Source organism: Dermacentor albipictus, chromosome 2 (genome assembly GCF_038994185.2).
Source record: "Dermacentor albipictus isolate Rhodes 1998 colony chromosome 2, USDA_Dalb.pri_finalv2, whole genome shotgun sequence".
NCBI lineage: Eukaryota > Metazoa > Arthropoda > Arachnida > Ixodida > Ixodidae > Dermacentor > Dermacentor albipictus.
The window spans coordinates 47928168-47941720 of record NC_091822.1 but is presented as its reverse complement, the minus strand read 5'-3'; the positions used below and the strand labels follow the sequence as shown (position 1 = coordinate 47941720).

Below are 13553 nucleotides of genomic sequence, written 5' to 3'. Positions count from 1 at the left end.
GAAGGTCATTGCAGAAACAGATAAAGACTACAGTTTCTGTAGGTATCTACATAGTTCTAGTCACAAATGTGTATACTACCACAGTGCTTTTTGCAAAGTTTCAAAGGTCTGTGACCAAGAGGGTTGCAATGTGGGCTTATTGGTAATGCATCTTCAAGGGGAGTATGGTAGCGCGATTCAAAGACGGGACAAGAGAAGACACAAAGGGACACACACAGCGATTTTCAGCGCTGTGTGTGTCCCTTTGTGTCTTCTCTTGTCCCGCGCTACCATACTCCCCTCTGTGACCAAGTTTTCAAAAAAAAAAAACTTGAGTGAAACAAACAGAAATATGTTTTAAATATTTTGAGCCTTACATATAGCTCAACTACAAGTGACACCATATGCATAATCTAAAATGCACAATCGTGTCTGACTCCTCTAGATGCAATTCGTCCCGTGCCATCTTTCAGTCTCACCCCACCCTAATTCATTTGCGTGTGTGTAGAAGCCAAGTGTAGCAACAAAATGGAAAAAAAGAAGCTGTCTAGTTTAGGCTTGACATGGGCCCAATCATATGAAAACCTTATCTTTTCAGCAATAATATGTTTTTCAGTGCACAATGTGAAGTCAATCTAAGAAAGGCCATGGAGTGCCATCCTGAATCTGAAATTAGTACGATGATTAGGATCAAGCCTAAAGACGCTGTGACAGACTTTTTTCATGCAATGAGTATGTCCCATTTTGTCTGGAGATTTTCCCCTTTATCTGTGTGGGCACTTGACTTCAAGCAACCTATGCACTTGTGCTACTGCTGAGTCAAAAATGAAGCGGTCTAGCGATGCACCCAAGCAGGAACTTGAGGGGTCAACCAGCAGGCCACTGTGGAATGCTTCGACGTCATAACCTCTTGTGCTCATAGATGAGTTCTTCTTGTTCTCATAGCTAGAATCCTGTACATCAAGTGGCCATTTTGTCTTTGCCTTCCTAGATTTCAAATTGAATCAACCATTTTCTGAGTCTGCCCTGCACCAAATCTTATAGCTGCCCTTTATAGGCTTGAGTAGCATATACTGCTTCAGGGAGGACCTGTGCTTGAACAGAACTATACCCTCTTCGATTGCCTGATGAGCTGATAGTGTGTACTCAGCAGTAAACCGCTGGTTCAGGGCTACAATCGGTGGCCCCACTTTCCAGAGCCTGTTGTAGCCTTCTTCACCATTCTTTTGTTCGCTAGTGTCATTCAACTGTAAACATTTCAGTATATCCCAAAACCTTTTCAGGATCATCACGCTAAATATTTTAACGTTGCTGAAGAAAGTGTCGCTCCTACAGTACAAGTAGAAGTCGTACATTGGTTTCCTGCTCATGTGGTGGATTCCAATGAATGCCTCAAGCTCCCTCTCATCTAGGTTGCGCCAGTCACTCCTGTTTTTTCTAGCCGGCAAAGCAGTCTATTGCAGTAACAGTTAGCTGAAGCACATCTGAGTGAAAACAAAGCTTGAAAGCATTGCTTTGTTTCGCAGAATATTTTGTTGAGTAGCACGAATCTCATGTCTTCGGCTTCATCACAATGTTCGAGGGCAAAATACTAGTAGTAGTAAGGTGACTGCCCATTCTTGATTGCCTTTTCCCCGCCGATATCTGTGTTTTCAAACGAGATGCACCTCTTTTTTAGGGGTCTTTCTCTCTTGTACATCTTTCTTAGGCTTGCTGGTTGAGGGAGCATCAACTTCATCAAGCAGCACTACACTCTAAGTGCCCCTTCTGCCACACAACAATAATCGTCGTCTGCCTTGATGCGTTTCCTGTCAGCAATGCTATCATGTTGATAATGCGCGTGCTGTTTGTTACTGGAAAGTACGGGCTCGCAGCGTTAAAGAAAGGAAACGCATCGAGGCAGATGACAGAAGGAAACGCATCAAGGCAGATGACGATTATGCTATCGTGCTGATAACATGCGTGCCATTCGTTACTGGAAAGGTGAGGGCTCGCAGTGTTAAAGAAAGGAAACGCATCAAGGCAGATGACGAGTATCGTTATGCGGCAGAAGGGGCACTTAGAGTGTAGATAAGGATGTTTGTCATGCATTGAAGATTCGCCATCATCCTTGTTCCGCCCAGCTCGTCGGGCAGCCTAAATAGAAGCTCCACGGCTATTTGTGACTCCACGGCCTTGGCGCCACAGTTTAGAAATTTAACAATATTCAAACAATGCATGTAGGCTGTAAGAAGCTCCACAGTTTCTTTTAGCTATGTGCATGCAAAAACATAACACTTGCAGGCTGAAAGAAGCTCCATGGCTTCTTCATACGTCGCACTCATTGGCACTGCAGTTAGAAATTGTGTAATGTCCAAATAGTTCTAAATTACAATCAGAGAAAAGCATAAGTCCAGGCATATTCGTGTAACGTGACGAAGCTTCAAATAGCGCATTTGCTGCCGCTTACCATCTCGGGCCTTGTTTTCTGCTTTTACTATGAAATGCAGCCTTGTCTTCACAAAAGCCTGATGTGGCTGTTGGTTACATCTGTCGAGTGTTGTTTGCAGCCAACATGATTCAGTCGATTTCTTGCCAGTGCAGAAATCAGGTCCATTATGCTATTTGCTTTCAGTTTGCTGAAACTGAAGCAGTATGTGAATGAGTTTTCCATCTTTGCAATAAAGGTCTGCAGTTCATAAGATGGGTAAAGCAGTCCTCCCCTGTCTACTTTGACTAAACAGGCATCTGCAGACATTTAAAAATCAAGTGGATGAATGAGGGCTTTTGCACATTCATCAAATTTGGTTTTTCTTATCATCCTTCTTGCAACATATCCTGTGACATAATAAATTACTCGGGAGTCACTTTTGGCTGAAACCATTGTGCTGTGATCCAATGGGATGCCATATGTTGTGAGTATTTCATGCACTTCGTTGAGACAGTCAATGATCATGAGCTCGTCAAGCTTCTTCAAAACCTCTCCTTGGTCCTTGCATGTCCCATGTATGAGGCTCTTCAGCATTAATGGCGACATATTTCCATTTGCAGGTGCCTATACCAAACTGCAGAACGTGAGACAGTTTGCTGAAAGTAGAAACTGTGTCAGCGTCGGTTGATCATTGCTTCCAGACATTTGCCTCAAGATTCTGAACACATTCTCCAGAGGATCCTGGCTTAGTCGTGAAGTTAACAAGTACTTATAGCCAAGTTTTGCTGTTAGATATTCGAGAATGGACACGATGCTTGCCAGAGCAACGCGAAGCCATTCTGCGGTACCCCGGCTGAGGAAACCTAGCTTTCCAACTTCTTCCTCCCAGGCATCTAAATATGCAATAATATCTTTCACTTCAGCGAAGACTGGTGAGCTTGGGCGCATAGCATCACGGCTACAGTGAGAAGTCATGGCTGCAATCAGCTTTGCCATTCTTCTGATAAAGCATGTAGTTGCTTTGCTGGAGCCGGTGCAACATATTCTGTCGATCTCTTCCCTATATACATACAAGCCTCTGATTATCTCATTACTTAAAAAAGTTAAAGCATAGTTTACTTTCATTTTTTCAAACCCATTCGGTTCGATGACAACTCTTGTTACACGAGGCATTGCTTTGAGTCGCACAATATCCCTATTGTCATACTTCCACCTCTTTCACAACATCTATCCTGACCCTTCCTTCAGGCACCTGGAGACCCGTTGACACAACGCTGTTGTGGGCGCACTTCACGAGATGCGGAAAGTCCGGTAAGAAGTGTAGGCTTCTGCTGTGATCTGCAGGGTGCTTTACTCTGCAGACAATTGACTGAAGTTCCTTTAATGCCAAACTGTCGCCACATACTTCTATTCCACGATGTGCCATCTGGCACATCGTGGAATAGCTGCACATCACAGGCACACATCATGCATAATCCGAACTTCTCCCCTTTCTTCGGCGGCACGAAGCATGGAAATTCTGCCGTGTACAGTTTCAAAACCACTTGGAAGTACTGTTGGGGCTTCAAGCCATCCATTGCATTGCGAAGCCACTACAGGCCGGAGTCACACTGCATCCGACGCGGCAGCTTGTCACACAAAAGGCGAGGCCAACATTGCAGTGACTGAAGCTGACTGAAGTCCAAACATGCGTGCCCGTGCGAACAAAGGCAACAGCATAGCAACAGGTTTGCAAAGGCGCAAGAGGTGCTATCGAGCTTTTGATATGGATTTGTGACCCCTCTAGTGAATGACAGAAGTCACTACAACCTTGCAGCTGCTTATGATGATACCACGCATATGTATTGCCCTCTCGTGGCGGCGCAAGGTACCAGGGTGTAGTTTTGCTGCATTTTCATGTTTTTTAGCCGGTGCAGTGGTCTGTAAATCTCCCTTGACATGTCAAGTGTTTCATGCTGCCCCAAGGAAAGGTGGCTTCCAAACTTCATTTAGCCAACTGGTTCTATTCATGTGTGTGCTTTGAACAGATCAGCGCGTACTTGACCATGCAGGCATTGGTTTCGATTAAATAAATTATTGCGACTGCATTACAGATGTATGTGTACACTTGATTAGTGCTGTCATGTGGTCTCCAAAGCTCTCTTGACAGGCCAAATTTTTATGGCCATTTCTTATGGCCATTTTTTTATACATGCGTGTTGGTATGTTACCATCAGTCAAGAAATATTACATACCATAGCTTGGATCCTCTTTCACTGTGGTCACAGTGAAGAGGCCTCGCCACGCCTTGGAGGATTTCATTTTCCAACGCTGCTCTCCATCCTGAGTTAGTGCTTGGTGCCGTGGAGCATTCTCATTACAGCGAGCCTCGTCCTAATGAATGAGAGGTTTGAATTATACCCTTGTCTTATTTCTTAGATGTCAAAAAAAATTACCTCTCTTCCATTCCGTCCGCTAAGAAGGCATTGGACTTTGGAGAAAACTTATTCAGCATGCTGTGGAACAACTCCAATGAGAGTGCACCTCGGGCGAGAGCCGGTGGCTATCTCGCACTAATCTCGTGTTGTCCACAATGCTCTTAAGACGAATAAATGCAGGCGATGCTGAAACAGATGTAAGAAGTTAAAACATTTTTCAGCTTTTTATCTATAGATGTGATGTCCATACTTTAAGTAATGCTCTGTAGGGCATGAATAAATTTACAGTAGGGCTTACTTGGCCTGAACCATTTCGTATTGTCAAGAGAGTCATAGAGGCGTTTTTTGTAGGGTCCATCTTGGCCACCGGGTTTGTTACACACATGGTTGAGGAGGCTTCTCCACATGCTAACAAGCTCTTCATCGCCTTGGCCCATGGTAGCCACCCAGTAGAGGTGGTTTAGAATACCCTGGATCCATGGCCTGATAACTTGATGTTTGCAGCTGGCAGCCAGGAGCTTTTTTTCAGACCTAGAATATATGATTTGGGTTTGTGATTAGATGTTTTGTTTACTGAAACTGTTGTTGAAAGCAAGGGTTGTTGCGTAAGCAAGGTGGTGGTTACTAATCAAGTATCAGTGTCAGGTGCTGTATTGACTGATCTGGACCATAAACTACAATCTTTATGCAAATTTATTTTCTTTTTCAGAAGCTAACACACATTCCTGTATGTCACCGGTCCTTGGAGTAGATACACATTTTCAAGGATTGCTTGTGATAGTGTTCCACCTTCTGAGATGCGTTTGTGCAATAGACAGGCATAATTTGTGTGATAAATCGCAATTTACAGGTAGGCAATAAAAAAGATTCACTATTTTTAATTACTCGCTTCACATCATTTTTTGCAATTGAGAAATTGAAGCAGAGCAATGAGTGAAGTCTTGGTTGCTAAATGGAAATCTTGAGACCAGACTCCCTTTCAAGATATGCAGCCTCAAAATGTGCTAAGAAATACATTGGCGTTCCAGCTAGCAGTTCCTTCAAAGTGTCTGTCATGCAGTTTGGGATTACTTTAGCCACAACACCAATGCATATTTCAGAATATTGTGTGTACAATGTCACGGAAATGACATTGCTCTTAGGATTTAAGTTAGGCAGATATCTAGGCACTGCGATCAAACATGCAAAAAATGTCTGCCTCCTCAGGTAATCTGCCTGAATATGCCAAATTGTGGTACATGCAATTCTTGTGCATGCAATTACTTTAAAAATTTGCCTGAAATTTTTGTGTGCGTACATTTAGCAACATGCCAAACATGAAATCAGTGCTTTATGTCTGGCCTGTCCACACGCCGGTATCGGGTGACACCAGGATGCCGGTCTGTGAAAAGATTCAGGCTTAGTGAGCAAGAAGGTTACATAAAACGTCTAGAGTAGCACTCCCTCACGGGAGCGAGTGAAGCCGCAGCGGTTATTGCTAGAGGCAAAAGAGTGCGCCTCCCCAGTATAGGCGGCCGCAGAATATGTGCAGGAGTCAGTTTCATTTGCAGTACCGCAATAAAATCATGAGAAGAAACACCTTTCAGATGTAAACCACTTCACAATTAGGTGTTGTGAAAAAAAAGTTTCTGCATCCAGCTCTTGCTGCAGGCTTCAAGAAAAGTAACCAGCTAGGTGCTTCTGTGTTGAATTACGAATAGTCTTTAATGTTATTTGACTGCTCAATATTCACCTCTGAATACCTGCTGTTTGGCAAGGAACATTCTCGGCCACCTTTTGTAAAGACCTAATACACTTTCCACCAGCAACTACTGACTAACGACGTGTGAAAACAAAACATTTTGGCACTAACATTCTGTATATTGGCAAACTGTGATCAATGATACGTTTTTCAACTGCTAGATGACATGTAAACAAGAAAAGGTGCGAGGCACTTGTGATTGAAATCAATTGACACCCACAACAGTAGCTTCTCTGCAGTAGTCACCCGCCCGTGTCACTAAAGAATGCTGCCTTGCACACGTTTTCCTATTCCAGTACCAGCAAATCTACTCTTAGCTCATTGCTTGTTGGCATTCACAGTTACCGCCACTAACCCTTGCGATAAGCATCTTATCTCTTTCACAGTGAGTGTGCTGGAGTGTTATAAAAAATTCGTTTTTTGTCATTCCTACCAGTGTTACAAATACCTTGACCCTTCAATAAGAAAGATATCGATACTTAGGAGGCAGGGGAGGTTGCTATTTTGGACCTTCACAGTATACCTAGCTGGCCATGTGTTCTCAAGTTGATTACAACATTGTAAATAAGATGCTCTAGTACACACAGCAGCACTGCTTACTGTTTCATATTGCATAACAAAAGAATAAAGAACACAAACTCTGTATGGTACATGTTGTCAGTGAACGTATCCTGATGCCCAGCTTCTCGACACCCACCAAGCACCTGGCAAGCCCTTGTTTCTCCATGGAAACACTGTTAGGTACTTCGGGTGACTGCACAAATACAGCAGGTAGTTTCATAAGAATTCACACAGTATGCTCACTAATAGCAGTACTATGGATTTACCTCTCCAACTTACACTTGTTTTGTGTGCAAAATGCAGCCATTCTAGATAGAAAGCACGCTATATGTCGTGTACTTCCACTGTAGCCTGGAGAGTCACATCGCCTGTCACTTGCCAGGTCGACTTGCAAGCCGGCAAGCTCACTGGCCACTTCAGCTTGCTTACGGTGGAAAAGCTGGAAAAACAAGTGCATAATACACAATCTCTTGTACTGTTTCACAATAGAACAGGTAGTGCACTTCCTAACTAGAAGCGCCAAATGAATCGCAACAAAACTGCTACAGTTTTGCTACCCTAACAGCTTCCTAATGTACTCGGGCTCTATTCAGTTGTGGCCATGTGCAAGACACTACGAGCTAGAAAATGCAAGATGGTAAAACTGTTTGATGTCAATGAAATTAAACACAAATGGTTTCGAAAATTCAGCACCATGTACCAGAGTTAGATGTCAGGTTAGATGTTAGAATAAGTTAGATAGGCCAGCTGGTTACAAAAATTATGCAGCATGATGTTTTGGCACAACTTTAGATGGACAGTTGAGATACACAGGAGTAACGCCAGTCTTTGTCCTCAGTATCCCGTGTTGTGCCATCTAAATTTTTTCATTGATCATGTTCTATAATATCAGACTTGCTAGTCATGCAACAGCTGTTAATTGTGCATTACACCTTGCTGGAACATTATTCTAAAAGCATGGATAAATCATGCCCTGTTTCTTTGTAAATGTGGCCAAGTAAGTGAACCTCATTTGTGGCAGGCAGCAGGTAGGCCCTCTGGTAGTTGTAGAAGGTTCACTAGATTTTAACTTTTTTCTTTTCAACGCAACGAGTCTCATCATATTGGGTGCCGTAGTTGCACGAGAATAACGGTTTCTCCTTTCCCGTGTATTTAGATAGCAACCCCCAAGCTAAAGCTTAAAAGGGATGTTGTGCCCAGAAATTAATGATGCATTTCCGAGCGAGATTCGAAGGGTTCCAGATCAAGTGGGCATGCTTTTTTCATGTTATACTCTCACAATTTACGGTCATATTAATTCACCCTTTATTAACAGCACATTGAAATGTTTCGCAGCTGCTGCCAATGTTCAACTGTTAAAATCTTTAAAACCTTCAATCAATGTTGCGCCACGTCATGTCACAAACTACGCAACATTGTATTCCATCCTAATAGCACAAACCAGCGCTAACAATTTATGTAATAAAACTTTGTACAAAGTTTACAAAGTCCAACTGTTAAAATCTTTAAAACCTTCAATCAATGTTGTGCTGTGTCATGTCACTCCTCGCCAGATAAACTTCTCCACCCCAGCCTCACACTCGCCTTAACGAAAAAAAAGGAAACTTTGCCTTTATTCGTCCAATTTACACATCACAATTCGCAACAACTTGCCGGGCCGCGCACGCACGTGCATGAGTGCACAGGAAGAGCGACCGCAATACATAAACATGTCAACGTGTGATAACGCTCGTGAGGAGTGCTTTTTGACCACTATGTCATTCTTCACCAAAAGCTCAACGGATGTACGCACATAGCGTTTGAACCAAGCAAGAACAGACACCATTTCACGGCTGTCGTCTGGTGAAATAAATGCTTTCCAAAGGCTGACTTTCTCCAGCGCCTAATATGTTTATGCACCTCGAACAAACAGCTTGCTTTAAGATTTGAGTTTGGGCATGTGGTTTCCTACTGAGAGGATGGTCCTAAACGGTCAATGTGCTGAACACAATTCTCCATCACTAACCTTAATTAAATATTCCTGCTCCACCCCCATGCGCAAGTGGCTGGCTCGTCCACTGACGCAAGTGTTCTTTGTCACACCTGCACTCCACTATGAGCAAAATTCCCACAACCGTGGAACTGATGTCGCCTACAGCGTGGCCACAGACTTTGCAGGTGGTTAGCAATTCCCTTAGGCAGCTCTCAAAGACAATATGCATCCATCCGTCCGTCCGTCCGTTCGTCCCTCCATCCATCCATCCATCCATCCATCCATCCATCCATCCATCCATCCATCCATCCATCCATCCATCCATCCATCCATCCTCCGTTCAGTACGCAAGGGTTCTTCTACCTGTGCGGGGGACTTCTGAACTCTCGTGGTGAGCACTGCAAGTGAAAGGCATCACAAGACATGTACAATGCATGGTGGTACCAGTTAGCTTGCTACAATTTTGCTCATTGCAAGATATGCAATCTAAAACTTGTCAGTATTACCCCTCCTACTTATGAAATAGAGCATAGCTGGAGGCTTCTCTAGAGAATTCTGTTGCCTTTTTATGTGTATAGTAATTTTACCATCTATAGCACTCTAAGTTCTACTCACTCTAGCCTGTTGTATCAGAGCTTGAGTGTTGTGCTTCTTTGAGAGCTATGAAGCCCTGGGTATGTTGTTAGTTCATGTTGTGTGTTGGTAGCTCTCGCACCTGCAAGAAATACTTGCTCAATAAGCTATCTGAAGGCTATCCTAAAATTATAATTCAGATGTTTGCTTTCCATTTAACGTATTTTCTTGCTTGTGTTACTTTTTGAGTTAGTAGGTTTGTAAAGTTCCTGACCTTTACCGATATGCTCTCGCACTAGCCCGCTTGTTTCGTTATGATTTCTAGAATGATTGCATTTGTTCAGTGCATATGTAGAACCTTTTGTGTAGTTTGTTCTTACATTTATTTGATGTGATTAGCATTCTGGGGACACTTCATGCACTGTTATGCAAAATTACAAGATAATAATGTATTTTGTCATGAGTCTGCTGTAGTTTAATGCAGATCATACCAGCAGAAGCTCTCGCTGAATGATGGCAGATAGCATGTGTCTACATTAGCTGCTGGCTTGTCTTCACCTGCACAAGAGTCATCCACTTCCATTGGCAGGGGCGTTGAACCACGGAGAGGCCTGAAATCAGCTGGGATCAATGGTAGTGGGACAACTTGTATTGCAGTGTCTATTTGGGATTCAGGGGATGCAGCTACATGTGCATTCTGCACTGCAGTTCGTAATTTGCTAAAATATATTTGTCAAATATTTCAACAGCCATTGCCAAGAGGAAGCCTCCACATACATAACTCACCTTGACAACTGGCTGATCAGCTTTCTGCTCAAAATCTCCTTGCCTCAGCTTCTGTGCTTATCGCTAAAGTATGAAAAGCATTCAGGAGCAATAATAATGTTAAGAAGAACTCTTTGTAAACGTAAGCTTGTGCAAACAATAGTGAACATGCCGACTGTTTATGCTACCGTGCAATACTGCCTTCCCACTGAATGGCTTCCTGCGGAGCAGCTCTTGCCCAAGAGCCTCAAGTGGCAGCCTGCGAGCCGCAACTATATGGGCAATAGAGCTCGACAAACATACTCTTCGCTTCTTGTGCCATCTACACAAAAGCACATGCCTCGAAATTCTAGAATTTTTTAGTGCATGCTCATGTGTGCCACAATTACCGATTGACAAGGCATACACAAAAATATTGTTTGCTAAAATTTGCCGACTTAATTTGCCTATCATCTCGCACATAACTTGCTGTCCTACATGACCGCAAAAGCAGGTTATGCATTTCTTGCAAAAGTACCTCATAATGTTAGGGCTTGTAAATGATTTCTGTATAAGTCAAGCTCTGTTATAGAAAGCAAGTATAGCTAATTACAGTTGAATGGCAGACATTTGCAATGTCTTTGGTAGTTTTGCCGTCCTGTGAGGTACATTATTTTGAATTTAGATTTTCTCGTTGACTGGCACATTGAAAGTCATGCATCTATCCCTTTACACCCAGCAGTGGGTGTAATGGCACAATTTTAGTGAGGCCTAGATATAGTACGCCCAAGCACCATAGCCTACCCAAAAAACCATGCTCTGCTTGCACTTTTTTGTAAGCGCAGTGTTTTTTTTTTTGTATACCAGGGAAATGGATGGCTGGCATACATGTCAACAGTTTCCAGTGTCGCATGGTTTCGTGATGTCACAAGTGCACTGATTTTCGGTATTTCAACAATTGGTCTACTATAGGAAGCAGTGAGCCACTTTCTGAGCAATAATAGGCTATCTGAGAGTATGGCAAGCCCTTTGCATATTTGTCGTATCACACAAATACAAAGTCTCAACTGTGTTTTCAGCTCATTTTATCGTTTCATGAAGGGGAGTTCGGGACAACTATAACAATAAGTGCTGTCCTCACTCCCTACGCGGAGACTGAAGCTATGCAACGGAGTGCACCAGCTGAAGCAGTTCGAGTTTTCATTGAAAACGCTGTCCTTATGCACAGCAGCCCAGTGGTAGTAATTACAGACACAAACCAATTTCACAAACCAACTTCTATGTGCAGTTCAGTTCCTTGGCTCAGCGGCACAGCCCACTGTAATTTCCGACAGTGGTGACAAACAGAAAAGAACACCCGGATAAAATGCTCTTTGAAATTCACATTATTCTAGTTTTATGATCGAAATAGCAAAATGTAAGGCTGTGCTTGATGCATGCAAATACAGCATAAAAGCAACATGCTATCATAAGCCAATGCACACTAAAAAGCACATACCAACATAAGCAGTCTCATATAATACAGTTAGCAATAAATCAAAGGCAGCATTTTTTGTGTGTCACAGCTGAATGTCTGTCATGCTTGCTGAAGCAAAATAAACGTGTTTCCTTTAGAATGTTTTTTAGAATTTGTTAAGAAACAGAATTTAAACTTGGGTGTTCATTTTCTAAAATTTTTGAATGAACGATGACAGCTTCATTTAATGTTTTCATTGACAAGAAAGCCTGTTATGTTTGAATTAAGTGAAATGAAACTCAGCTGCAAACCAAAAGGAAGTTTCTCGCCAATGTTTCTTAATAAAAGCAAAAGATCTTTACAATACATATCTTAACGAAATTTCACTGTTTCAGTGTACTAGTTGACATGTTACCCAAGCAGAGCTGTTAAAAAGCAATTTAGGCTCGTTTGCATAAAGCACAGCGAAGTTAAAAGCAACTGAAGTTGAAAGCATTTGTCAACTTCTCACACCATTAAAGAAAAACTGCAACAAAATTTCACTTTGCTACAGTAATTGTGTATTAGCGGTAATCGGTATATAGCGGTAAAGCAATCTTGGCAAACCTGCGGTCCTAGTAATGGTCTAGCTTACTCATAAGCAGCTTTCTAAAAACAAGAAAAGGGCTGACAGATGGAATAGCACACTGTGGTATAAAGTTCGTAAACAGGGATAAGGTGCCTCAGAAAGGCTGGCCATATCATAAGCAGCTTTGAAATAGTACCTGTGCAGACAATGTGTGCACCTCGTGGTTAGCAGACATGACCTAAATATAAGCATATTGCCTTCAAGACTTTTCGTCATGCAGCAGGCAAACCTAATATTGGCGGATATGCCAACGACCTGTGCTGTCTCTCAACATTCTGAGGTATGCTCAACTGCCTGCACACAGTAATGATGTTTTCTGTTTCACTATTATAGTCACGTCTATTTATGCAAGGCCTTCATGATGCATCCATCTTTCTTCAAATGTATAATTTTACAAGCAGGTTGCTCTGTACATGCACTATCTCAAAGTAGGTGTTTTAGCAATAAAAAATTTCACTGCAGTTGGCCTTTTAGGAAGCTTTAGTTCAGGGGCTCCTATTCAAATACATAGGAACAAAGGAATTTGTCTCAACAACCACTGCATAGTTTTGTTGCCAATAAAAAGCATAAATATCGACTGACAGTGAGAAGCTGGTTTTTTGTGTAGGACATGAACTTAATGAAAAATGGTAAGAAACTGAAAAAAGCTTGAGTATCAAGTTTACAACTTTCTGACTCGGCAATAAAACCTGATATCGCAATTTTTTTAAAATCCACCTAATAAGACATCTAGTGATGAGAAAATTGACTTATTATACACTGCTATCAGATAAACCTGTAACTAAGGAGTAGGAATTTGTCAAAAACCTCGTAAACATTGTAACAGTTCCACTTAAGCACCTGGAGCAGCATTCTCAAATTCGTCTGTGCTAGGAGCTCTGACATATGTGATCAGACATCACAGAACTGTGATGTCTGTTTTTAGTGCAAAAATACATGCTTGTTAACCTTGTGCTTCAATTGTTTTCAAACTAATCAGTTTTTGGAAATTCTTGCAAAAATTCGAGAGGAATACAAATTCTGCCTGCTCGAGTCACTACAATTTACCTATATAATAAGAAGTCAACAAACA

The 13553-nt window shown here is 42.2% G+C and overlaps 1 long non-coding RNA gene across 6 annotated transcripts in view; it reads left to right on the top strand.

The window, feature by feature from the left end:
- Window positions 1-13553, top strand: part of LOC139055932 (uncharacterized) — a 79239-nt gene that overhangs the window by 17703 nt on the left and 47983 nt on the right. For 2 of the 6 annotated variants that reach the window (XR_011512013.1, XR_011512010.1), the window contains exon 3: window positions 3638-3700. The exons of the other annotated variants lie outside the window; for them this stretch is intronic. This is a non-coding gene — a long non-coding RNA (uncharacterized lncRNA). The remainder of the gene's footprint in view (window positions 1-3637; window positions 3701-13553) is intronic. 6 annotated transcript variants of the gene reach the window in all.